The 27,703-nt window shown below is 44.1% G+C and overlaps 1 protein-coding gene and 1 pseudogene across 1 annotated transcript in view; both read left to right on the top strand.

The window, feature by feature from the left end:
- Positions 1–17,571: 17,571 nt before the first annotated feature.
- On the top strand, positions 17,572–18,533 carry LOC132488011 (serine/threonine-protein phosphatase PP1-gamma catalytic subunit A-like; annotated as a pseudogene).
- A 7,418-nt stretch (positions 18,534–25,951) lies between these two features.
- GOLGA5 (golgin A5) overlaps positions 25,952–27,703 on the top strand; it is a 31,432-nt gene continuing 29,680 nt past the window's right edge. The window contains exon 1 of the mRNA XM_060095705.1: positions 25,952–26,141. The gene's annotated coding sequence lies outside the window, so the exon portion shown is untranslated. The remainder of the gene's footprint in view (positions 26,142–27,703) is intronic.

Genomic DNA, 27,703 nt, shown 5'->3' with positions numbered 1-27,703 from the left:
CCGTGTCTCCTGCATCAGCAGGTGGACTGCGCCGCCAGGGAATCCCCCCCAACCTTTTTGACACTGGGTACCGGTTTCGTGGAAGAAAATTTTTCCACGGGAAGGGCCGGGGGATGGTTCAGGCGGTAATGCGAGCGACGGGGAGTGGCAGGTGAAGCTTCACTCGCTCTCCCCACCGCTCACCTCCTGCTGTGCGGCCTGGTTCCTAACAGGCCGCTGACCGGTACCAGTCCGTGGCCCGGGGATTCGGGACCCCTAGTCTAGGATGACATAAGCAAGGCACCTAGCATGCAAAATATAGGGAGGCATTTACTCTCAGGTGCCGACCCTACACTTGTATAACCCTGAGAGTGCGTGCCTCATTCATTTTGCCCTCTAAGTGACTCACTTCCCTCACTATGGTCCCAGCCCTGGTGGGGGAAGCAAGCTGCCATTCCATGAGGACACTAAAGCATCCTTATAGAGAAACCCATGTGAAGAGAAACAGAGGCCACCCATCAACAGACAGCACTGACTTGCCAATCAGGTGAGAAGCAGATCCTTCAGTGCCAGTCAAGATTCCAGATGACTGCAGCTCATGGAAGACCCTCATAAGACAATTTGATCCAGAACTGCCCAGCCAACCTGCTCCCAAATCCCTGCCCACAAAACTGTGGGAGATAATATATAACACCATATTGTTTAAGCTACTAAGTTTTGGGATAATTTGTTATGCAGCAGTCGATAACTAACACAGAGACTGATACCTGGAAGTAGGTGCTGCCTTAACAAAAAACTAAAAATGTGGGATTGGCTTTGAGATCAGGCAAAGGGTGGAAACTGGATGTACCTTGAGGAGTGTGTTAATGAAAGCCTAAAGGGCCTCAAAGAGGCAGTTAGAAGTAGCTTAATGACCCCCAGGGCTCTGACCATGAGAGGTTAAAGGAAAATGAAGAAAATATTATCAAAAACTGGAAGCAAAGGAATTATTGGTATTTAATGGCAGAAATTTTAGCCACATTGTAATCCATAGTAACATGGAAAGTAGACAATCTATCTTATTAAGTGAGTGATCTAAGAAAATTTTTAAGCAGAGGGTTGAATATTCACCTGACTTCTTATTGCTGCCTATAGTAAAATGCAAGAAGAAAGATATATGTTAAAGAAATAACTCTAAAACATAAAATTTTCAGGACTTGCCAGATTTGAAAATTCCCAGAATCTATAGATAGGAAACAATGCTAAAATTAAGAAATGACTTCTGGGGAAAAAATCAGAACACAAGTTATAAAAACATGGTTTAAAGATGAAGCCAAGGGCTTCCCTGGTGGCACAGTGGTTAAGAATCCACCTGCCAATGCAGGGGACATGGATTCGAGCCCTGGTCTGGGAAGATCCACATGCTGCGAAGCAACTAAGCCCGTGTGCCACAACTACTGAGCCTGTGCTCTAGAGCCTACGAACCACAACTACTGAGCCCGTGTACCACAACTACTGAAGCCCATGTGCCTACAGCCTGTGCTCTGCAACAAGAGAAGCCACCACAATGAGAAGCCCACGCACTGTGGCGAAGATTAGCCCCCTGCTCGCCACAACTAGAGAAAGTCCACATGCAGCAACGAAGACCCAACACAGCCAAAAATTAATTAATTAAATAAATAAATTTTAAAAAAGATGAAACCAAGGGTGGACTATAAAATCCTTTACTAACATGTTAGAAAGATCTAAGGCAGTGCCTCAAATAATGGCTCAAGCAATAGGACTTATAAGAATTTTAAGAACATTATTCTTAGGCAGTCTCAGGCAAAGCCCAAGTAGAGAAGAGATTATCTTAGAGATTTGTGGGTGTTGACTTGCCTAGTAACGTAAACTCCAGTAAGATTCATAAGAGATGTACAAAATTTTAAAGAGAATTATATTTGGAGAAACACTACGGGTTTGGACTGAAATTAAGAAATCTTTGGACCCCCCAGATTCTGTAGGCAGAAGAGTCTAAGAAAACTATCTCGTTGTAAAGACAGGCTACCTTTCATGGAAAAGGAAAGGTGATGTAGACGGTGGAATCAAGAGCCATAGTGAATCTTCTCAAGCCTTGAGCCCTAATCGGGGAACTAACAACAGGTGCCTATTGGATTTCAGAATCCACTGCTATGGACTAGTGATTCTTGTGTGCCTCCTAGTCCCCCATTTTTGAATATGAGAATCTATACCAGTTACCCTATGCCTGCTTCACCATTGTATGTTGGCAGACCTCATTCAAATTACATCAAGGTTTACATACACTCATTTGTATGTGTGTGTTTATAGTTTTATGCAGTTTTATCACATGTATAGATTCATGTAAGCACCACCACAATCAAGAATTCAAGATACAGAACTATTTCATCACACAAAAGAACTATTTTTAAAAGCATAATCTCAATATTATTGTCACACTAAATAAATAACTATAATTCCTTAATATTGTCAAAATCCAGTCATTGTTCAAATATCCCCAATTGTTTCATATTATTTTTTGCTTTTTCGTTTTCATTTGTTGGAGTCAATATCCAAGTTACATCCATACATTGGAATCTATAGGTTCCTGTCATCCCCCCACCCCGCCTTTCTCTCTCACTCTCTTTCTCTGTTTTTTGTTATAGTTTTTGTTTGTTTTTCTACCTTGCAATGTATTTTTTGAGGAAATAAGGTTATTTGTCCAGTAGAGTTTCCCTCATTGTGGATTTAGCTATTATATCTCCGTGGTGTTTTTAACATGTTCCTTTCTGAAGACTTGATAAGATTCAGATTCTAATTTTTGACAAGAATGCTGTGTAGGAGATGGTGTGTACTTCAGTCAGGAAGCACCTCATGCCTGGTTACCTCCCTCTTTTCTTAAATAACAGTTTTATTGGATATAATTCACATACCATAAAGTTCAATTGCATGGTTTTTATCATATTCACCAAGTTGTACAACTAACACAACTATCTAATTCCAGAATATTTTCTTCATCCCAGAAAGAAATCCCATACCCGTTAGTGGTCACTCCCCATTCTCCTCTGCCTGCCCCCCTGAAACCACTAATCTACTTACTGTCTCTATAAAGTTGCCTATTCTGTACACATCATATAATGGAATCATGCAATATGTGTTATTTTGTGTCTGGATTCTTTAAACACTTAGCATAATATTTTCAAGGTTCATCCACGGTAGCATGTATTAGCACTGCATTCATTATTATGGCTGAATAATATTCAGTTGTATGGATACGCCACATTTTAAAATCCATTCAACAGTTGATGGACATTTTGGTTGTTTCCACTTGTGTCATTATGTGTAATGCTGCTATGAACATTCATGTACAAGTTTTTGTGTAGACATATGTTTTTATTACTCATATATATACTAAGGAGTAGAATTTCTGGGTTATTGTTGAAACCCATTTAAGTTTTCTTGTAGCTTTTTGTTTTCCTTTGGCCACGTGGCTTGTGGGATCTTAGTTCCCTGACCAGAGATTGAACCCAGGCCCTCAGCAGTGAGAGTGCGGAGTCCTAACCACTGGACCACCAGGGAATTCCCTCTTGTAGCTCTTTTTGTTCTTAGTATATATGTCTGTGGAAATGCGCAGTCAAATTACTTTGTGTTAAAGTGAATTGAAATAGTTTCTGTTTGTGTGGTTATGCCACAACTCAATGTACAGATGTATTTCATCCTTTTCTTTTGATATGGGGGATTTATTTTTAAACTTAATTTTGTTTTATATTTATGTGAAATATTCATATGGGCTTCCTGCCTTCCTTTTTTGCTTCCTTACTTAATAACCCAGTTGAGAAGTGATTGAACAGGTGCAAGTGAGGAAAGTTGCCAAGTTTGGAGGTATCCCAATATTAATCAGGACTCATATAAGATTATTGGCCCAGCAGGTCAGTGCCCTGGCAGTGGGGTCCTCAGCAAAGAAGGTGGCCAAGTTGGGCAGTGACAAAGCAGATGTGGGAGATTAGTTACATAAAGTGGGATTGAGCAAATACATAAATATATTGAGGATAATGGATAATAGAGACCAGGTTTCTCATTGTCAGAGAGGAGAGTTACAAATATGAAAATGGCAAGTCTGGAATGAACCTTGTGGTATTGGATTGGGACTGGAAGTATTGGTGTAAACTCATGGTTCTCAAAATATAAAGATGCACAAGTAAACAGCAAATAACAGTAAACACACTTAGCCCCCAAATTTTGGTTTCTAAATACCACTTTTTTCTAGCAAAATGAACCAGGGATCCTTGGGGAAATTACTGATTCTAGGAGGGCACAGAAAGTATAAGATGAGCCCAAAACCTCTTGTGGGGTCCCAGAAAGTAAGGAAGTGCTCTAAAAATGATAGTGACATGTCAAAAGGACAAAGAAGCCAGATTCTAGGACAATTTGAACATCAAAACAGTTAGTAAGCATTACAGATTATAGGGACTTCCCTGGTGGTCCAGTGGTAAAGAATCCACCTTACAGTGCAGGGGACGCCAGTTCGATCCCTGGTCAGGGAACTAAGATCCCACACACCGTGGGGCAACTAATCCCGTGAACCACAACTACTGAGTTTGCGCGCCTCAGCTAGAGAGTTTATGCGCCACAAAACTACAGAGCCCATGCGCCCTGGAGCCTGCGCGCCACAACTAAAGAGAGAAAACCTGCACGCCACAACTAGAGAGAAGCCCATGCGCCACAACGAAGAGCCTGCACACCGCAGTGAAGGATCCCATATGCCTTAACTAAGACGTGACGCAGCCAAAAATAAATAAAATAAATAAATAATAAATAAATCTTTTTTTTTAAAAAAAAGAGTAACATTATATTCCATTGAGTAAAACAGGAATCTATGAGTCTACTTTGATATCAATAAATGAATGAGGAGAAAGAAAGCCCTTCCTTGCAGTAGAATGCTAACTAATAAATGTAGAAGGAATGATGCAATCAGAAAATCATCATTTGGCAATCATCATAGCAATAATGAATTCAGGCAAGCAACATCAACGGATGTTAAGTCCAGCAGGTGAATGTTGGATGAGAAACAAGATATTTACATAATCTTGAAATGTCTCCCCACAAAGTATTTATTAACTCAAAAGGAAAAACAAGTAACTTCATGATGGAGAATCTTGGCAGAGTACATTGTCTTCCACTTTGAGGATGGAGCACAACTTACTCAACTATCCCTATTGATGGCCCTTTGGGTGGTTTACAGTCTTTTCCTATCATAAATAGTTTACAGTGAATAGTCTTGTGCATGCCTCCTTTTGTATTTGTATCTGGGCATTCTTTTTGTAAAATAATTTGACTTCAGGACCCCACCCAGATAACTTTCCTCAAGATTAAGGTTATTCATTCATATTAAAAAAAAAATTTACTGAGCACTGCTCCAGACGCTTTTGAATTTGGAAATGAACAAGAAAGCAAACTTCCTGCCTCCATGGGGCCTGTTTTTTAGTGTCGACACAGAAATAAACAAATAAAGTAGCATCAAGTGATGATAAATGCTATGAAGGAAAAGACAACAGAATAAGGGAATAGTGAATGATAGGGTAGGCTCTATTATTGGACCGTTAGGATAGGGAGCCTGAATTAATGCAACAAGCTCTGTGAATATCTTCAGGCAGAGGGAACAACTGCAAAGGCCCTGAGGTGGGAATGAAAGCCATACCTCACTCCCGCTCTTTGGAAGAGGCAATGAAATTAGCTCAGGCACTGCTGTCGATGGAGGCTGCTTGCAGCCTGTGGCTCTAGTACACTTTCCCCTGGAGAGCTCCCTTCACCAAGGGCATTTTCATGTACTTTTACAAAGCAGCCACTGTCATCACATTCCAGGGGTGAAACTGGATCCTTTTAAGGTGAACAGAATGCTTCTTGTTTGCTCAATGCCTCTTCAGTGGCTCCTGAGCCAAGATTATGACCCCTCCAGCATGTTCAGAATTTTCTCCCAGCACTGACTCCCTCACCCCTCCAATAAGCCTGGGAGGGCAGGGGGCCCAGGAAGTGAGACACAGGGCTGGGTCTGCACTGGGATTTCGGCCAGGCTTTGGGTGGGATTTCTACTCTAGCACTTGGCTTCAGAGCCTCCGTTTTCTGCCTTGTGTCCTCCCTAACAATATCCATCTTTGAGTCTCAGAACTTACCAACCACCACCTCTCCCCATTACAGTCGTTACTGACACCAGAACCAAGATCCTTGTTCCTTGAAGAACAAGCTTCTTGTTCCTGGATCATTGTCACTCTCTCCTGCACAATGCCTGTCACTATCCTCAGTGATTCCAATGTACGCACAGCTATTCCTTCCAACACCCTGAGCCCTCAAATCCCATGTCATATCCTAGAGCAGACCATGTCATTATCAGTATATTAGTCTGTTCAGGCTGCTATAACAGAATACCATACAGTGAGTAGTTTAAGCAATAGAAATGTATTTTCTCATAGTTCTGGAGGCTAGAAGTTCAAGATCAAGATTTGGTTTCTAGTGAAAGCTTTCTTTCTGGCTTTTGGCCTTCTCACTGTGTCATCACTTGGTGGGGAGGAGAGGATGGGGACGAAGAAAGAGCACTCTCTGGTTTCTTTTCTTTCAAGAACACTAATCCTATCTCATCAGGGCCCCACCCTTATGACCTCATTTAACCTGAATTACCTCCTTATAGGCCCTATCTCCAAATACAATCACATTGGGGATAAGGGCTTCAATACATGAGTTAGGGGGGATACAATTCAGTCCATAGCAACCAGGAACCCCCCAGTCTTCCATATTTCAAACATCCCATTCTCCACCACTTCTTCCTACCTTCCACTTCATTCTCTCCAGGACCTCGGCCCTAACAGTCCTTGTAACCCTCCAGACTCTACATCCGTTTCACCCAATGTGCTTTGCTGTCTGCCACTTACCTCTTGCTCTCACACGCTTTAACTCACTTTAAATTCCATGGCCACTTTCATGGGCTCTCTCATTTCCTCAGACTTGCTTAGCTGAACCTGGCTAATCCATTGCTCCCCCTGCTTGGTCCAGGGCTTATGAGGCAGAATGCCACTGCTGGGGATCATGAAACCAGGCTGATACATCTCACTGTAAGTTCAGGGCCCAGCTTGAAGTGGGCCCTGGATGCTATCCAGAAATCACCCATATTCTCCCTATAATTTCGGTTCCCAGTCTGCTAAGTGGCACTTTCACATTTTCTCACTCCTAAAACCCCAAGACCTCCTCCCAAATCCTCATCTTCAGCTGGTGACCTCATTTCCTGTTTTTCTGAGAAAAGTCAATCAATCAGAAGAGAACCTCTACAAACACCCCCAGAACATCCATCACTCTACTTGCATCTATGACTGTACAGTCTTTGCTTCCTGTGAGGATGTGCAAGCAAAAGAAGAGCAAAGAGCATCTCACTCTCCATCCAAGTTTACAAAGATTAACCCACTGCAGCCGCTGACAGTGCACTTGGTACTTCAGACAAAGAGATTATGGCAATAACAGGAGGAAGCACTCTGTGCTTCAGACAGAGGAAATTAAAGATGGTAACAGGATGCTCTGTGCTTTGGATAAACAGGTACTTAGATAGTTTGATGCATTTCAGGAAGAATTTTAATGAACCCTGCTTTTTGCATCCTCCGTACATAGAAAAGCACTATAACCATTAACTTGAGATACCTGTTCTTTGTGATTCAGTCATCTTTTACCAAGAAGTATGCTGACGCAAGTATTCCCTAACAACAACAAAAATCACATATAAACTAGCCTCCCCCCCGCCTCTTTGGAGCAGTTCCTCAGAGCTATCGGAGAGCCTGTCTCCCAGGCCATAATCCTTAGTAAATCCTGAATAAAACTTAACTCACAACTCACATTGTGTGTTTTTCTTTAAGTTGACAGATGGACAAATTGTTCCATGTTCCCAGCTAAGGCATCCCCTCCACACATGTCCCATATGTACCATCCCCTCTCATCAACTCAAAGGCATTGCTTCAACTTCCCTTCTTCTCTTGCATTATCATTTTTTCTTTCTCTTTTGGATCTTTCTTGAAAGAGAGCATTTCCATGCTGTTTCTCCTCCAATCTTTAAAAAAAGGAAAAGCAGGGAAAGAAAAAAATCCTCTCTTGACCCCATCATCCCCTCTAGAAACTGCCCATTTTTCTTTTCCTTTACAACAAAATTCCTTAGAGGAATGGTCAGACTCACTCTTTCCAGGGTCCCATATTCCTCTCTCTCTCTCTTTCTTTCCAGATAGATGGATAGATAGATAGATATAATGGAATACCACAGAATAATGAAAATTCCTCATGCTACAATGTGATTAAATATTCCACCTAGTATTGACAAAATAAGCCAGACACAGGAGAAAACATACACAAGGACTTTATGTACGTAAAGTTCATAAACAGGTGAAATTAAACTAGATGGTATAGCTATGCAAAGTTAGGGGTGCTGACTTAAAAAAAAATGCACAATATGAGAGTCGTGAGTTAAGCTTTATTTGGGGCAAAATAAGGACTATAGCCCGGGAGACAGCATTTCAGCTCTGAGAAACTGCTCCAAAGAGGTAGAGGGGAAAGTCAGTATATATGTGATTTTTGGTGAAGGGGGAATGCATGCAATCAAGCACATATTTTTTGCAGAAGGTTTCTGCTAGTCCCGAGGAGCAGCCGTCACCATGAAGGATTTCAGTGGTTTTCTAGACATGAGGAAATACAACAATTGGGCTCATAACATTGTCTCCTGAAAATATCGAACTATCTGAAGACCTGTTCTGCTAGTTTTTCCCAGAGCACAGAGGGCCTCATTTCTGCCCTCCACGCTGAATTATTTTCAGGGGGTATTGAAAGTCAGCAGCGGCAACAGCTCATGATTTAATACTTATAGGGGTAGATGGCAAGTGCCAATTTGTAAGTGACCTTTTTTTGGTGTTCTGAGACTCATTTCCAGTGCCTACTGGAAAAAAAGCCACACAACCTAAGAGCTGTGAGTTGCGTTTTACTCAGGATCTTATTGAGGATGATAGCCTGAGAAACAGCCTCTCAGTAACTCTGGGAAGCTGCTCTGAAGAGGTGGGGGAGGAACCAGTATATACATGAATGTTTTTGTCTAGGAAAACATGTAGTGAAGCATACACCTTGGTGAAAGGTTACCGCTAATCACAAACAGTATCTCAGGTTGATGAGTTTAGTGCTTTTCTGTGTATGGGAAGATGCAAGAATCTGGGCTCATTGAAATTCTTCCTGAGATATGCATCTTAGCTATCTGGAGCCTCATCCTGTTTATCCAAAGCACAGGATGCCTCACCTGTTTTTTCCATTCTGAATTCTCCTCAGGGTGCGCAGTCACTGGGCAGCTGCCCTAGGTTGTGATTTAACCCTTTGTATAACTGGAGGATGAGTGACATCCTTTGTTCCTCTTTTTTTTTTTTCTTTTTGCGGTACGCGGGCCTCTCACTGTTGTGGCCTCTCCCGTTGCGGAGCACAGGCTCCGGACGCGCAGGCTCAGCGGCCATGGCTCACGGGCCCAGCCGCTCCGCGGCATGTGGGATCTTCCCGGACCGGGGCACAAACCCACGTCCCCTGCATCGGCAGGTGGACTCTCAACCACTGAGCCACCAGGGAAGCCCTGTTCCTTTTTTTATACCAACATGACGGGGTTGAGGGGTGTGCCCCACACTAACAAACGATTCTCAGACACCAACTGGGTGTCCTAGAGTTCACCTCAATTCTGACGCTATCTACCTGGAGTTAGCATCAGACTCCACAGGTTAAGGCTTCGGTCCTACAAGACTGCCCCTCACCCCGCCCCTCACTTTAGAGGCCAGTCCCAAGCCCAGGCTGTTATCTGTGTTAGCTGCTTCTGACCAACCACCTAAAGATTGGAGCTTCCAACACCCCTCCTTGAACTTCAGATGCCAGTTGCAAGGCCAGGTTGTTACCTGTACTTCTAACAAACTGACTATAAATCAGAGGTTTCCAAAACGCCCTCCTCGGGTTTGATGAATTTGCTAGAATGGCCCACAGAGAGACATGTTACTTACTAGATCACTGGTTTATTGTGAAAGGATAGAACTCTGGAAAAGCCAGTTGGAGAACTGCATAGGGTATTACCAAACTGAACTGGGGTCTGCTCGCCCACCACACAGCAAAGCCAATCTACTGACACCAGGTTGTGATGAAGGAAAGTACAGTGTTTATTGCAGGGCAAAGCAAGGAGAGCAGACAGCTCATGCTCAAAAGACCCAAACCCCTGATGGCTTTCAGGGAAGGGTTTTTTTGTTTTGTTTTGTTTTGTTTTTTGCAGTACGCGGGCCTCTCACTGTTGTGGCCTCTCCCGTTGCAGAACACAGGCTCCGGACGCGCAGGCTCAGAGGCCATGGCCCACGGGCCCAGCTGCTCCGAGGCATGTGGGATCTTCCCGGACCGGGGCACGAACCCGCGTCCCCTGCATCGGCAGGCGGACTCTCAACCATGCGCCACCAGGGAAGCCCCAGGGAAGGGTTTTTAAAGGCAACGTTCGGGGGCCTCCCTGGTGGCGCAAGTGGTTGAGAGTCCGCCTGCCGATGCAGGGGATACGGGTTCGTGCCCCAGTCTGGGAGGATCCCATATGCCGCGGAGCGGCTGGGCCCGTGAGCCATGGCCGCTGGGCCTGTGCGTCCGGAGCCTGTGCGTCCGGAGCCTGCGCGTCCGGAGCCTGTGCTCCGCAACGGGGGAGGCCACAGCAGTGAGAGGCCCGCATACCGCAAAAAAAAAAAAAAAAGGCAACGTTTGGGGTGAGGGCTGCAGCGTGCATAACTTTTTTCTGATGGGTGGGTGGTGAGGTAACAGGGTGGTGTTTCAGGAATCTTAATCATCCACCTCCTGATTCCAGCCAGTCTGGGGTCCACATGCTTGTGGTCAGCAGGTAGTCATCATCACTATGATAAGCAGGGGAAGAGAGGGCAGCGTGGGATCTTCATTTTTGCAGAACAACTCAAAGATATGCATCAGATTGTTATATATATATATCCCTGGAGGAGGAACTAAGACTCTGTTTTGTTGCTGAACTATTGTTTCTTGACTGCTTTCCCTTTGTTTCTGCATTCTTTCACTTCCCTAATTAGTAACTGCTTGAGTCTGCTCTTTGGAACTCAAGGAAGGCCTAGGAGACCAAAACCTTTTTCCACAAACAAGAAACAGGAGACACAGAGGGGCTTTTATAACCAGGAAGGCCCCACCGGGCCCTGCTCAATTTCAATCCCCCTTTTCTTTGCTATTTCTCAATCCTGAGGGGAATAGGGGTTGGCGGAGAAAGGGAATAAAGTTTTGGATAGAGAGGTTAATCCTGAACTCAGCAGGGGAACTCTGTTTTAGGGGACTTGGTTTCAAGCGCAGGGTAAGTGGGAAGGGGCACAGAGATTCCATGCCCTCTGTTGGCCACTTTGCCCCCCATCCACTCATATTCACCAACCAGGAAGCTCGCCAAACTCTGTCCTGTTAGGTTTTCTACGGTGGCTCTATTACAGAGGCATGACGGTTTAAATCATTGATCATTGGTGAAGTATTCCATTTATTCTACCTCCAGCCCCTCTCCCCTCCCCACAGGGTGGGAATGAAAGTTGGTTGGTTCTCCTGGCAAACAGCCTCTACCCTTAGTGCTTCCATCACTTCACAGACCCAAGACACTTTTCATCACTCTCAACACTTAGGAAATTCCAAGCGTTTGGGGAGCTACGAACCAGGAACTGTGGACAAAGACAAAATTATATATGGAGAAATAGATGTTGGTCATCTGAATGACCAGATATACATTCCTTATAAGTCACAATATCTCAGACCTCTGTAAAAATAAGGAACTGATCTCCATAAAAATCAGGACTGTTGTTACCTTCAGGAGAGAAGAGGGTTATGGTAGGAAAGAACCCTCAGGGGCCTCTGATGCACCGGCAAGGTCATGTTTGTACATGTATGTGATATGTATTTGTACACTCCTCTACATGTGTTATGTTTCACTGTAAAAATAGGTTAAAAAAATGCAGGGGAAGTTTGTGTCCAAGCAAGTTGTGTATAAAATATCCTGAACTCTTCCTACATTAAAATACCTAAAAAACACTAGATAAAAATATTTTTAATATAGTTTATATATATACATGATATACTTATAAAATACATATTTACATACATGTATATTGCCAACTTAAAAAAATGCACGATGTGAGAGTTGTGAGTTAAGCTTTATTGGGGGCAAAATGAGGACGACAGCCTGGGAGACAGCATTTCAGAGAGCTCTGAGAAACTGCTCCAAAGAGGTAGAGGGGAAGGTCAGTCTATATGTGATTCTGGTGAAGGGGAAGGGCATGCAATCAAGCACATACTTCTTGCAGAAGGTTTCTGCTAGTCACAAGAAGCAGATGTTCCCATGAAGGATTTTAGTGCTTTTCTAGATATGAGGAGATACAAGAATTGGGCTCATAATATCGTCTCCTAAAAATATTGAACTATCTGAAGACCTGTTCTGCCAGTTTTTCCCAGAGCACAGAGGGCCTCATCTCTGCCCTCCACCCTGAACCCCTTTCAAGGGGTGTTGAAAGTCAGTGGCTGCAGCAGCTCATGATTTAATCCTTGTAGAGCTCGATGGCAAGTGCCAACGGCAAGTGACAGTTTGTATGGACAATATCAAGGTGTACACATACACTATATGTTTACATATGAAAAACCACAATGAGGCATCACTGGATACCCACCAAATTTGTGAAGCTGGAAAAAACCATCATTTTAAATGCATGAAGGAGTTAGCAAGAAAAAAAAAGTATAAGAAATCTGCTGATGCCAAGGTCAAAACCAGATTCCAGAGTTGAGTGAGCCTTGAGGTTAATGAATAAAATGACAGAAGGAAAAAATGCGATCCTTGCTTTGGCTCTGGGTGGAGAGGTAAAAATCTCCTGGGAGTACTGGGGCCTTCTGGCAGCCCTCACGTGTCCATTCTCCCTTTAATTTACTCTCCTTAGGTTTTTGCTCGATAGCCCCCAAAACAACTCCTGCCTAGACTACCAAAGACCTCCACACTTCTAAATCCACCAGTCATTTCCCAATCTGAGCACACTTGATCTCTCACAGAACTTTTTTTATTGATGTGAAATTCACATAACATAAAATTAATCATTTTACAGTAAAATTCAGTGGCATTTAATACATTCACAACGTTGTGCCACCACCATCTCTGTCGAGCTTCAAGACACTTTCATCACCCCAAAAGAAAACCCTATACCCAATCAACAGTCACTCCTCACTCCCCTAACCCCTAGCAGCCACCAAATCTCCTCTTTGCCTTTATCGATTTACCTACTCCAGATATTTTGTATATATGCAATCATGCCCTCTCCCACAATTTGATGCAGTTGATCACTTCCTCTTCCTTTCAACATTTTCTCCACGAGGGTTCCAAGATCCCCACACTTCCTGGTTTCCCTTAACCTGATCTCTGAACACTGGTGGGTCCAGGGCTTAGTCCTGTACCTCTCCTTCTCTCTGTCCCCACTCACTCCCTGGCTGACTCACCCAGTCACGTGGTTTTAAGTTCCATCCATGTTCTGATGACCCCAAGCTTTTCTCTCCAGCCAGGACTCTTCCCAGAACTCCAGACTCACACATCCCATTGCCTACCTGACATCTCCACTCGGCATGTCATACTTGTCCTAATCAAGTCTGAACTCCTGACCTTCCCCACCAAGCCTGCTCGTCCTGATTCATGTCAAGTCCTCCTTCTGGGTCCTCCAGCAGAAAACCTTGAAGTTTTCATCCTTGACACTGCTCTTTCTTTCATACCCTACATTTGACCTGTCAGCAAAATCCTATGGGTTCTTTTCAAAACAGATCCAGAATCTGACCACTTCCATCACCTCCACAGCTATCATTCTGGGGCAGGTGTTCTCCTTTTTCACCAGAATTATTGCAATCACCCGATAACTGTTGTCCTACTCCTCTCCTTGGAGCCCTTCAATCCATTCTCAACACACCATCCAGAGGGACGTATTAATCAGGGTTCTCTAGAGAAACAGTATGTATGTATATATGTATGTATGTATGTACGTCTGTATGTATGACAAGGATATGGAATTGGCTATTGGTTCATGCAGTTATGAAGGCTTTGAAGTCCCGTGATCAGCTATCCTCAAGCTGAGACCCAGGAAAGCCAATGGTGTGGTTGCAGTCTGAAGGTCTGAGAACTAGGAGAGCCAGTGGTGTGAGTCCCAGCCTGAGCGCAGAAGACCAACGTCCCAGCCTAGACAGTCATGCAGAAACTGAATTCTCCCTTCTTCTGCCTTTTTGCTCTATTCAGACCCTCAGTGGATTGGTTGATACCCATTCACATTGGGGAGGGCAATCTGCTATACTCAGTCTACTGATTCAAATGCTAATTTTATCTGGAAACATCCTCCCAGACACTCTCAGAAATAATGTTGAGCCAGATATCTGGGCATGCCCAGATCCAGTCACGTGGACACATAAAATGTATATCACATTGCTAAACGTGAGTTAGAGCAGTTCTCTGCTGGAAACCTTCTAATGGCTTCCTAACACTTTTAGCATAAAATGCAGAATCCTCCACATGGCCTAGAAGGACCCATATTACCTGACCCCTGTCTGCTTCTCCACCCTCACCTCCAGCCATTCTGCCCCTTCTGCTCTTACAGTCCTGGCCCCCTTTGCCCCTGATTTCCAGGTCCCTGCACTCACACTCCCCTCTGGCTGGAGCACTCTTCCTCTCCCTTGCCCCATGTCCTCTGGGCTCACCCCTTTACCTCCTTCAAGCCTTTACAGAGGTGTCTGCTTTTCATTCAACCTTCCTGACCATCCTATTGAAAACTGCAGTTTCCATCTGGAACACTGCCCCCTCCCTCCCTGCTTTGTATTCTCTCATAGCACTTACCACCATCTCATCTCAGCCAGAATTTGACTTATTTTATCTGTCTCCTCTCATTAGAATATAAGCTCCACAAGAACAGGGATCTTTGTTTTGGTCCCTTTTGTTTCTATCCCCAGCACCTGGATTTGTACTTAGCGCATAGTAAATGCTTAATAAATATTTGTTGAATCAATCAATGAATGAATTTTCCAAGAGACAGTTTAAAGAAAGAAAAGGGGTTTGTACTGATCAAGATAAAAATTCCTTATTGTTCACAGAAAGGAGAAACCTTTTAAGGATTCCACTTTCCCCAAGTCTCTGCCTTAGACATCTCACATGTATCCTTTTAAGAGAGGGGCATGGTCTTGTGAATTCAGTCCTAGACCTGTCTGCTCCTACCCACTGACAAGGTGGACATAAGACTCGTCACACCATGCGCAGGGGCTACAGGATCGAGTAGGATGAGGTATGTTCACATACCCAGACTTACTCACTAATTCACTCATTCATTCATCCCTCTGGCCTCCCTTGCAGGACTTACTACCTTGTTTGTAATTGTCAGTTTTCTTATCTATGCACACAGACTTTGAGCTCTTTGACAGCAGACATTCTATCTGTCTCCTTAATGCCTGGCTGTGCCTGGCACAGACTAGACAACTCAACAAAGTGGAAAGAGTGGGTGAATGGAAAACAGTGGCCAGAGTGAAAGAAGGCCAGCAGCTGGGGACCTCACGAGGCTTGTCTTCAGAATGGGGGGGCACCTGTCTGGATGGAGCAGAGAGGACCTGTTGGGGGGATGACATTGGATGGGTGAAGCTGGGCACCAAGTCCCTGCTAGGCTGCTGCAGTTCCCTAATTAGGGGAGAACAGACCAGTCGGGAGGGACATGAGTTGAAACAAGCACACATTTATTTGGCTGCCTCCTATGTGGCTTCACACAGCTACCCCACCTGCATTCAGAGGATGGATCCCCAAAGCATGATTAACAGTCAGTTTACGTGGGTCACTGACATGATGTCAATGACCCAGGTGTGCCTCTTCCTGGGTCCCGTCACTAGACTCAGGCACACTTCTCTCCTCCTTCTGCCCAACGTCACCGGGGAGCCCCACCACTATCCCTCCTTCTCAGCCTCCTGAGGAAAGGGGGCTGGGTTGGCCCAGCCCCTTGGTCACGCCACCAAAGTCACACCTGATTGCAAAGATGATGTCTCCCCTGAGGGGTGATGAAGACCCCTCCTCTCAGGCCTGAGGAACTCCACCAGGCTTTTTTATGCTTGCATGATGGAATGCCTCCAGCATTTCAGTAGAATGTTCCACCCCCATGTTTCTGGGGTCCTTGAAAACCAAGTAGGGGAACTACTTGAGGTGAGTTTTGGGAGGGAAGAGATAGATTGGCCTTGTGGGTTAGGCAGGCTGGATGGGAGGGGTCCAGGAGGTCCATGGCAAGACCCATGCCTTCATTTTGGATGGAACTAGGACTTTGGATGTGGATTATGGATGGAGAAGAATAAGCAGAAGGTCATGCAGGGGGAAACTCAGAGAGACATAAAAATCATACCTACCATTTATTATGCACCTGTTGTGTGCCAGGTATTGTGCTGGATGCCTACATATGCAATAGATTCTTTCTGAGGTACCTACCTATCTCGTGGAACCAGCTTCTCTAATCCACGGGGTGGGACCACTGCATTCATTCATTTAACAAAATATGTATGCACCTACCAAGTAGTAAGCCCTGTCCTAGGTGCTAGGTACACAAGAGAAAGACAGATGTGGTCTCTGCCTTCATGGAGGGGAGATGCACACTAAGTAAATAAACAAATAAAAATACATTATACAGATTATTATAAATTTGCATAATTATAATTGTACAAATTACAATTATACAAAATAAAATTGTATAATTATAAATATTATAAAGGAAAAGAATGAGGTATCGTGTGGAGCAGGACAGGACCTAGTTGACTCAGGGTGTCCAGGGAAACCTCCAGAGGGGGAGAATTTTATACCAAGACCTGAATGATGGGAAGAGACTGGCCATGTGAATGGGGAATTGTGGGTGATGATGGGGTGGGGAATGTGTGGAGGGGACATTTCCAAGGCAGTGGGAACATCAAGGCCAATGTTCTTGAGGGTGGGATGACTGGACACTGTGAGTCTGAGGGGCAGCTGTTCCAGATGCAGCTGGCGAGGACAGCCTGAGCCAGATCCTGCAGGGCCTTGTGGGCCACAGTAGGGAGGCCGGGTTTCATTTTATTTTATTTTATTTATTTTTTGGCCCTGCCTGGCGGCATGTGGGATCTTAGTTCCCTTACCAGGGATGGAACCGTGCCCCCTATATTGGAAGTGCAGAGTCTTAACCAGTGGATCTCCAGGGAAATCCCCCGGGTTTCATTTTACACACTGTTATTTGATGTGTTCATTTAAAAAGTATATAGATTATTGAATCATACAATTTTCGAATATTTTGATAACTGTATTTCAATATTTCCACTATCATTTCTTTTGTCATACTGTGCATATTATTTTATGGTTCAAAAACACAATTCTGCCTCATGGTTCCAGTGGGGAGAGAAAGAGGAAGCAGGGGGAGCGGGCAGTTAGGGGGGACCCACAAACAGTTTCTGCTGCCACCGCCAGGGCCGCCTCTGTGCTCTTGGCCGTGGGAAAGGAGATGTGAATCCCGGGTGCAAGGCCGCACCTACGGGAGGGTGGGCAGTGGGACGGCGATGGCAGATACAAATAAACTCAACATCAACAGCCTCATCCAATGGCTGTTGGAAGTTAGAGGGTCCCAGCTAGGCAAGAATGTCCAGCTACTAGAGAATGAAATCAGAGGACTGTGCTTAAAGTCCTAAGAGATCTTTCTCAGTCAGCCCATCCTACGACAACTTGAAGCACCGCTAAAAATAGTGGTAATACCCACAGGTAATACTATGATTTGCTTCGACTTTTGGAGTACGGTGGTTTCCCACCAGAAAGCAATGATCTATTTCTTGGGAACAGGGAGAAGCAGCCCTTGGAGAATATCTGCCTCTTATTGGCTAAAGAAAATCAAATATCCGGAGAATTTTTTCTTCTCAGAGGAAACCACGAGTGTGTCAGTATCAATAGCATGTATGGATTTTTATGATGAATGTAAAAGAAGGTACAACATTACACTATGGAAAACTTTCATAGACTGCTTTAACTGTTTACTGATAGCAGCCATTGTGGATGAGAAAACATTCTGCTGTCATGGAAATTTGTCCCCAGATCTTCCACCTATGGAGCAGATTCCAAGAACTGTGCGGCCAACTGATATACCAGATCGAGGTCTTCTTTGTGATCTTTTGTGGTCTGACCCAGGTAAAGATGTCTTAGGCTGGGGTGAAAAAGACAGAGGAGTTGTCCTTCACATTTGGTGCTGAAGTGGTTGCCAAATTTCTCCATCAGCATAATTTGGATCTTATATGTAGAGCCCATCAGGTGGTTGAAAATGGTATGAATTTTTTGCAAAGAGGCAGTTGGTCACTCTGTCTTCTGCAACTGATTATTGTGGAGAGTTTGACACTGGAGGTGCCATGATGAGTGTGGACAAAGCACTAATTTGTTCTTTTCAGATTTTAAAGCCTGCAGAGAAAAAGAAGCGAATGCCAGGAGCCCTTTAACACCTCCAAGGGGCATGATCACAAAGCAAGCAAAGACATAGGTGTCATTTTGACACTACTTAATTGGGACTTGTAACATACAGTATATGATCTTCATTTTTTAAATCGTAACGTATATTGGTCAGCTTTCTCAAATAGTGTTTGTGGGCTTGCTCCTTCCATTTTTGACTTAATGAATGATATTTGCTAATTATAACAGCAAATAAAAAACTCTCCACTCCCAAGAAAAAAAAAATTGTTTTGTTTTTTAATTCTCTGGGATTTTTTGCCAACAATTTTAATGATGGTATTAAAGCTGTACACCCCAGGACAGTTTATCCTGTCTAGGGGGTAAGTGTGCAATTGATCTATTTTAAATTCAGTACAATCCAAGAATAGTGCAAATACTTGTTTTCTTTAGGATATAGAGAGAGCCCTAGGGTGCTCAATCTGTACAAGTTATTGTCATAAAATGCATACTATTGACACAAACCACTGTGAACATATATTTTTAAAACTTTGTTTCAAAGGATTGCTTTTTTCTCTTACTGTCTTGTCATGTACAAACCAGTAACTTTCAACCTTGCCAGCATCACTGGAATGATGTAGATTTAATTAAAGCACACTTTCCCCTACCATATACTTAGAATGATGATTAAAGCCATTATTTTATTTTACTTTATTTTTTTAAATTAATTAATTAATTTAATTTATTTATTTTTGGCTGCGTGGGGTCCTCCTTGCTGCATGTGGGCTTTCTCTAGGTGCGGGAGCAGGGGGTACTCTTTGTTGGGGTTCATGGGCTCTAGGCACACAGGCTTCAGGAGTTGTGGTAAGCAGGCTCAGTAGTTGTGGCTCACGGGCTCTAGAGCACAGGCTCAGTAGTTGTGGTGCACAGGCTTAGTTGCTCTGCGGCATGTGGGATCTTCCTGGACCAGGGCTCGAACCCATGTCCCCTGCATTGGCAGGCGGATTCTTAACCACTGTGCCACCAGGGAAGCCCCAGAGCCATTATTTTAAATGTTTGTTAACTCTTTCCTAAAGCCAAAGTTTCTGTTGACATACGTATTGACACTCCTCTAAGTATAAAGTGGCTTGGTTGTGTACACTTGCTGCCTTCCTGGGGATTCAAAAACAGGTTTTTGAGTTTGAATAGCGATTAGTAACATAGTGCTGCTTAAGCTATTAATGATTAAAGTTAATAACATTTTGTACAATTTCCATATAGCCTATTCATTAAATAATCTTTGTACCATTACATCAGGCCTGAACCCGTTCATTCAAAAAGCTTCAAATTAGGGCTTCCCTGGTGGCGCAGTGGTTGAGAGTCCGCCTGCCGATGCAGGGGACACGGGTTCGTGCCCCGGTCTGGGAAGATCCCACATGCCGCGGAGCGGCTGGGCCCGTGAGCCATGGCTGCTGAGCCTGTGCGTCCGGAGCCTGTGCTCCGCAACGGGAGAGGCCACAACAGTGAGAGGCCCGCGGATCGCAAAAAAAAAAAAAAAAAAAAAAAAAAAAGCTTCAAATTAAAGAAACAATACCGTTTTTTATGAGTGACCAATTATGCTTTCTTTGGTCTACATTCTTTATTCTACAGTGAAATTGAGGCTTGTAAGTCAAAACAAAGGAACTAACTTACTACCACTAGTTTATACAGAACTCAGGATATCTATGACTTTTTAAAACTATGATCTGTTATAATGTTTCAACAGATGACCCTTTACAATATCATGTGGTGAAAATGAATTCAGACTTATTAAATGATGAACTTGTTAAAACACACACACACACACACACACACACGCACACAATTCTGCAAAAGTGTCCATAGCACAAAGAAGCTAAGATGTAGGTCAATTCCCTGCACCCAAGCTGGACTGGCCTTCCACAGGATCCCAGAATCTCAGAGCGAGGCTCTTAAAGAACACCCAGGGAACTTCATGGCAGTCCAGTGGTTGGGACTTGGAGAGCTTTCACTGCCTGGCCAGGTTCAATCCCTGGTCGGGGAACTAGGATCCCGCAAGCCTGTGGCTCACCCCCCAGCAAAACAAAATAAAACAAAACAAACCCAGTACAGGGTGCAAAGAGTGCAAAGACTTTTTAAACTCCCTAGTAGCTATATCAAGAGCTTCTTGGTAGGGCATGGGGAAAGACTGGGAGGGGCTCTGCATACCTTCTTCCCTGCCCCCCTCCCTCTTCCTCCACACTCTTCAATCAGGACTGCTTGACTTGGATGCATTTTATATATGGGGCATAGACATAAAGATTTCCTTTAAAGAAAGAAGCCTACGGTATAACAATCACTCACGTACACCTTAAAAACCACTAACCACCCATTTTACAGGTGAGGAAACAGAGGCCCTGAGAGAGAAATGGAATTGCCTATGATGCCAAAGCAAGGCGTGTGATGTTTGTTGACTCTCAGGCATCTGCTTTTTCCAGGACAGCACAAAGCCTCTTCTCCACCCAGCCCTGCTGCCAATGTTGGGTCATATGGGGGTTGGAGGCCTCTGAGCAGGGGCAATGACAGGCTGAGGATGTGGGGTGAATGGGGGCCTAGGAGGTTTCATCAGGGCTGCAGTGGCAGAGGGACTCATCTCTGGGAGCAGCTTAGCATTCCAGGTGACATGGAAAACACCAGAAATGGTCTGTCAATCTGGAGGAACTCCCACACAGGTATGGGAATATGAAATTCCTGGGTGTCACCCAGCGTTGATTCATGGAAATATTACATTCTGTGCTCTATAAACAAAACGATCCAGCAATACTCATTTTACTTGTCAATCCAGATGTAATATACATACATACAAACATACAAGCGTATGTATATATTTTTAAACATAAAGTGCCTCCTGCTGCTGGAAGCTAAAAATGCACAAAGAGGTTCACAATTTCATTCTTCAGAGTTGCTCAACAAGGAGTAGAATCACAGAAACCCAGAGCTGAAGAAACATAGGCATCTTCCAAAGAAGGTCACAAAATCCCTAGGGAAAGCCTGCAGAGCTGGGCAGGTGACATAAATGAGGGGCGTCACGCGATCTGAGAGGCAGGACTGTGAAGACATGAGGAATGCATTCAGCCTCCAAGGGCGTTCAAAGTTAAAAAAGTTTTTTTATATTATTAACTTTCAAAAAATAATAGATTCTTATGGTACAGAGTTCAGAGGATACATACAAAAAAGGATTCATTGAAGAATAAACCTCCCTCTTACTCCTGTTGCCCAGCTGAATTCTCCAAGGAGGGAAAGAAAGTGTCCCTCAAGAGATAGACTCTACTCATCAAAGATATTTGTACACAAATGATAGCATATTACAAACACCATTTTTTAATTTTTGGTTTTTTAAAACATCAGATATTGTTAAGATCTTGGAGCTCTTTTCGTATCCTTGCATAAGAGCTTCTGTTTTTTTTAAACATCTGCATAGTACTTCATTGGATGAATGTACCAAGATTTTTAAATCAATGAACATTTAACTTGTCTCCAATATTTGCTATTATAAGCAATGCTGTAATTAATAACTTTGTATATGTGTGAGTATATCTGTAGGATAATTTCCTAAAAGTAAAATTACCTTCTCAGAGGGTATGTGTATTTTTTTTGAATTGTTTTCATTGAGATATAACATACATGAAATAAAGTTAACAGTTGTTAAGTACAGAGTATATAAACTCTTACGTACGTATCCATACCCATAATCAACACCAAAGTCAAGATATAGAACATTATCAGCACTCTAGGAGCCTCCATCTTGACCACTCCTAGTCAATATCTGGCCCCCAAAGGTAACTACTATTATAACTTCCATAATCATAGATTAGATTCACCTGTTCTTGTCCTTCATATTATAATTATGGAATTATACAGTATGTGGTCTTTTGAGACAGGCTTCTTTTTTTTTAATTGAAGTATAGTTGATTTACAATTTTATGTTAGTTTCTCATGTACAGAAAAGTGATTCAGTTATACATATATATATTCTTTTTCATGTTCTTTTCCATTATGGTTTATTACAGGATATTAAATATAGTTCCCCGTGCTATATAATAGGACCTTGTTGTTTATCCATTCTATGTATAATAGTTTGCATCTGCTAGTCCCAAACCCCCAATCCAATCCTCCCCCGCCCCTGGGACTAGCTTCTTTTAACTCAACAATATTTCTTTAATTCAAGTAAGTCTGATTCATCCATGTTATTGCATGTATAGTTACTTGTTTTTCATTGTACATGTCTTTTGACGGACACTTCACCTCCATTTCTCTTGGGTGGAACTGCTGACTCATAGGGTAACCCTATACTGGGCCATAGAGTAGGCCTATGTTTAGCTTTAAAGACAGAGCCCAAGGGGCTTCCCCGGTGGCGCAGTGGTTGGGAGTCTGCCTACCGATGCAGGGGATGCGGGTTCGTGCCCCGGTCCGGGAGGACCCCACATGCCGCGGAGCGGCTGGGCCCGTAAGCCATGGCCGCTGAGCCTGCACGTCTGGAGCCTGTGCTCCGCAATGGGAGAGGCCACGGCAGTGGGAGGCCCGCGTACCGCAAAAAAATAAATAAATAAATAAAAAATAATAATAATAAAAAAAAATAAAGACAGAGCCCAAGTTTTCCAAAGTGGTTCTATCACTTACAGTTGTGTCAAAAACGCATGAGTGTCCTAGCAGCTCCACAAACTCATCATTACTTGGTATTCTTCATCTCTTTACATTTTAGCAATTCTGATGGATGTGTAAAGGTATTTCATTGTGATTTTAATTTGTATTTCTCTGATGACTAATAGTGTTGAATACTTTTTCCTGTGCTTTGGCCAATTGGATATTTTCTCTTGTGAAATGCTTTATATATTAGTCTATTTTTGTTGGGTTGATTGATATTTTTATTGATTTGTTGGAGAGCTTTATATATTCTATATATAAATCCTTTGTCAGATATATGCATTGTAAATATTACCTACCAATCTTTGGCTTGCCTTTCACTTAATGAAAGCCTTGTAAGCTTTAATGTTGCTGTGGTTGTTGTTACTATTGTTGTTTTTGATGAAAAGAAATTCTTAATTTTAACAAAGTCCAAATTTCAATCTTTTCTTTTGTGGTTAGTATTTTTTTTGTGTGTGTGTCTGGTACGCGGGCCTCTCACTGTTGTGGCCTCTCCCGTTGTGGAGCACAGGCTCTGGACGCACAGGCTCAGCGGCCATGGCTCACAGGCCCAGCCGCTCCGCGGCATGTGGGATCTTCCCGGACCGGGGCACGAACCCATGTCCCCTGCATTGGCAGGCGGACTCTCAACCACTGTGCCACCAGGGAAGCCCTGTGGTATTTTTTGCATGTGTCTTGTACAAGGCGAAGTTGTAACCTCTTTCTGTTGGCTGTGTTGTTTCTCTGGCTAATCCAGCCTGGCCCCGATGACTTCTAGGTAGTATGTCTCTATATGCTGACTCTCTCAGGGAGTGTACATGGGAATTCTTGAAACATTGGGGTAGTCTGCCCACTGCCATTTTTTTTTTCTTATGGGAGATCTGGCTCTGCTTCAACTTCTTTAATTCTCATCCCTTCGCTGATTAACAATATTGTTTCTGGAGTCACACTGATGTAGGTTGGAATCCCAGATGTATTACCTACTTCCTGTGTGACTTTGGGAAAGTAACTAAACCTCTCTGAATCTCAGTGTCTCCATCTGTTAAAGGGGGTATGTATTAGATTTCATTAGGTAAGGCTGCATAAGAAACAATTACAAATCTCTAAAAGCAAAGGTTTCTTTTGCACTCATGTGACTTGTCAGGCCTGGGTTGCTTCACATCTCTTTCCTTCCAGGACCCAGGCTGAGGGAGCAGCTCCATCTGGGACAGGCCATTCTCATGAGAGAGGGAAAAGATTGAGAGCGTTGGTAGAAATACATAATGGCTCTTAACACTATTGCTCAGATGTGGTGAAAGACACTTCTATTCACATTCTATTGGCCAAAGCAAGTCATGTGATCAAGCCTGACATCAGTAAGGCTGGAAAGGACACTCTTCCTACAGGATGCGTTGCAGTCACAAGGCAACAGGTGATGATGTATAATCCTTGCTGACCTGAAACAACTAGGCTGCCAGGTATTTCTTCAGCAAAGATGAGTTTTTTGGAATCAGCAGAGAATTGCAATTTGGGGTCTGCAACCATGGTGAGCCACATGTAAGTCCCCACACAGCAAGGGAAGGAGAATGCTGTAATAGAAAGGGAAAGGGGTTGGAAGGAATATACTAAAAAAAGTGTCCACAGCTTTTCATTGGCTGATTTGTTACTAGGAAAGAAAAGGGGTCTTTCTACTTCTTGGGTGAGAGAGCTCTCCCTTCTGGTCTCCTGACTCTATTTAATTTAGGTTTCTGTTTCTTAATTTTTTACATCCTTAACAGGAGGAGTCACTTAATAGCTGGCAACAACAATGCCACCTACCACAGGATAATAACAGTACCTTCCTTATGGCTGTTTTGAGAATTAAATGAGGTGAAGCACGTCCAGTGCTTAACACAGTATACTGCACTTAATAAGTACACAATAACTATTAGAGGCTATTATTATTATCATTATTACTATTATTATTTCCTGGTGCGCTAAACCTTATTTGAGAGGAAGAAGGAGCTGTAATTACTCCCAATATTTAATTTGGAGACAATAAAACGGTGAGTCTAATGGCTCAAGCTTTGGAGTAATATGGACTCCTTACTAGGGCACATGATCTTAGACAAGTTACTTAACCTCTAGGGTCCTTGGGACTATGTTGTAGGCTTGTTATTAGGGCCAAATTAAGTCAACCCTGTGCACAAAGTAGGTGCTGAGTATTTGTTGAATTATTATTAAATGTGGATTTTAGACTTATTTCAAATATTCAGTGAACTGTATGCATAACATAACTACAGTACAGCTGTATGGAAAGCCCGTTACTGGCTTTTTCCATCATTTGTGTCTCAGCTCAAATGTCACCTCCTCAGAGAGAGACCTTCCCTGTCCACATCATTTAAAGCGCTTCCCTCACCTCCAGTCACTTCTCCCTATTATCTTGTATTTACAGCTCTGGTAAAGCTCTGAAATTATCTTGTTCGTTCAGTGGTTTATTTAATATGTCTCTGCCTCTGTACTCTCATCCCCCGTTGAGGATGGGCCTCAACATCCTCATTCGTAAAACTAGGCGAGCGAAGGAGAATGCGGAAAGGTAAACGCCGGCCGCTCCACCTGTGTCTCGAGCCTCCAATTCCTTCCGGCAGGGCACCGCCCCTGCCACCCACGTGGGCCGCCGTGGGGCACGCCCCCAGATGGGCGAGGCCTCCAATGTTGTGTCGGCCGCGTGCGGGCCGCGGTCCTAGGGAGGCGAGCTACGTCACACGCACGCAGGCCCTGCCCCCGCCCTTGCTCGCCACAGGCGGAAAAAGGGAGTGGCCAGGCGCGAGGGCCCCGCAGCCGGCGGCGCTGCTGCCTGAGCCGCCTGCAGGTGGCTGCTCTAGGCTCCCGCCCGCTCAGGCAGCTCGGAAGCCACTCTGTTTTGGGGTCCTCGCCGCTCTTCCACGTCTCCCGGAAGAGTAACTGGGCCGTGGGGGATCGAGGGCCAGGTTTGCTCAACCTGGGCCCTCTCCCGGCCGGCTGCTGAGGACGGGCGGCCTGGGAGGGTGACCAGGCCGCGGTGCAGCCGCTCTAGAGTCCTCAGGTGAGGTGGCCGCGGGGGGCCGAGGGGTCCCCTTGGGGCCTTAACGGCCTTAGAGGCGGGGGCGGCATCCCCTCAGCGGAGACCCTGATCTCTCCGCCCTGCCGGGGGCTCAGGAACAGGGCAGGGGAGCCCCCTTGGGCCTCCACGGACGTGGCTTAGTGCCCTCCCCTTCCCTCCCTCCCCCACCCCAGCCTGGTTTGGCCACTCTTCCCCCTCCGGAGGCTCAGTGCAGTGAGTAGGGAGCGAAGTGGGGGTCTGTACTCTCCCACCTGAGATTGACAACAGAGTCCCTGGGACCGACCAGCTGATCCCCAGCCTCCCTTTCTCTGTGTTGACACTTGGCCTTCGTGCAGGCCCTGCCACCGCCGTCGGCCGACCCATCCCCATCCCCATCCCCATCCTCATCCCTTGCGCTCTCACCCTCTCTCTCTTCAGCTCGGCGTGGACCATTTACTGGGCGGAATTTCTTGAGGGCTCTGTACCTCGGAAGTCTGCTAGAGTTGTTCTTTTGTCCTCGGGGCAAGTGCCTAGGGCCCATCTTAACATTTAATTGGGTACTCAATCTTAAGGCACAGGCTTTGGTTTTAAAACCCTTTAAAACTTTACAATGAGAGGCAAGATATAAGTTAATAAGTATGTTTTGATTGCTTTATTAAGAGACATCATTTGTTCCCTACTTACCACCAGTGTTTACTCGGGAATGATACATACTCTGTAGGGAGTTTTATATGTTATGGAGCATGTCACTTCCATTTTCATTGGATTTCACATAAGCTCTGTGAAATACACGGGCATATAATCATCCCATTTTGTAGGGAACGGGTTTAGAGGGTGAGTTTCTTCTTGAGGTTGTTCGGATACTGGGAGGCGAGATGGGGAACGCAGGGGTTAAAAGGTGGGTTTGGCTGACTTAGATTTGCCTGTCTGAGCTGCTGTCTAAACTCTGGGATCTTTCTAAACCTTTCCCCCCATTTTTTTTTTTTTGTGAAAAAAGGGTATTGCTACTTACCACACAATGTGGTTGTGAAAATTATGTGTGCTAAAGATAATGTTTGCAGGACACCTAACATAAAAATTAATTCCATTCAGCAGTATTTATGGGTGCCTACTGTGTGCTGAGAATTCATTGGTGAGCAAAACAGACATGGCGTTTATCCACCCACTCCCCGCCTCCCCTTCCCCAAGAGGGAGAGACAGGGGGAAAAAATACATATAAAACATGAAGGGATGTGAGGGAAAAGAATAGTGTGTGAGCAGAGAATGATAGGACCTAATTTAGGTGGGACAGAAAAGCCATTTTGGGGGCAGATGACGTTCAGGTGAAGCCCAAGAATAAAAAAAAAGTTAACTGTGAAAGAGCGCTCCAGGCAAAAGGAACAATGTGCACATTCAAGAAATGGTTGTTGACTTTTTTATATGCTACTCTTCTATGAAATGGAAACTAGTTATTTCATCATCATCATTTTGATTTATTGTGGCACTGGATAAGTACCCAGATAATATGCATCAAATGAATGTCTGTGCAATCGTCTGAACTTAGCTTAATGTGCATATAGTAGGTA

The sequence above is a fragment of the Mesoplodon densirostris genome, chromosome 4 (assembly GCF_025265405.1).
Source record: "Mesoplodon densirostris isolate mMesDen1 chromosome 4, mMesDen1 primary haplotype, whole genome shotgun sequence".
Lineage (NCBI taxonomy): Eukaryota > Metazoa > Chordata > Mammalia > Artiodactyla > Ziphiidae > Mesoplodon > Mesoplodon densirostris.
The sequence above is the reverse complement of the archived record's forward strand: the minus strand, read 5'-3'. Positions and strand labels throughout refer to the sequence as shown.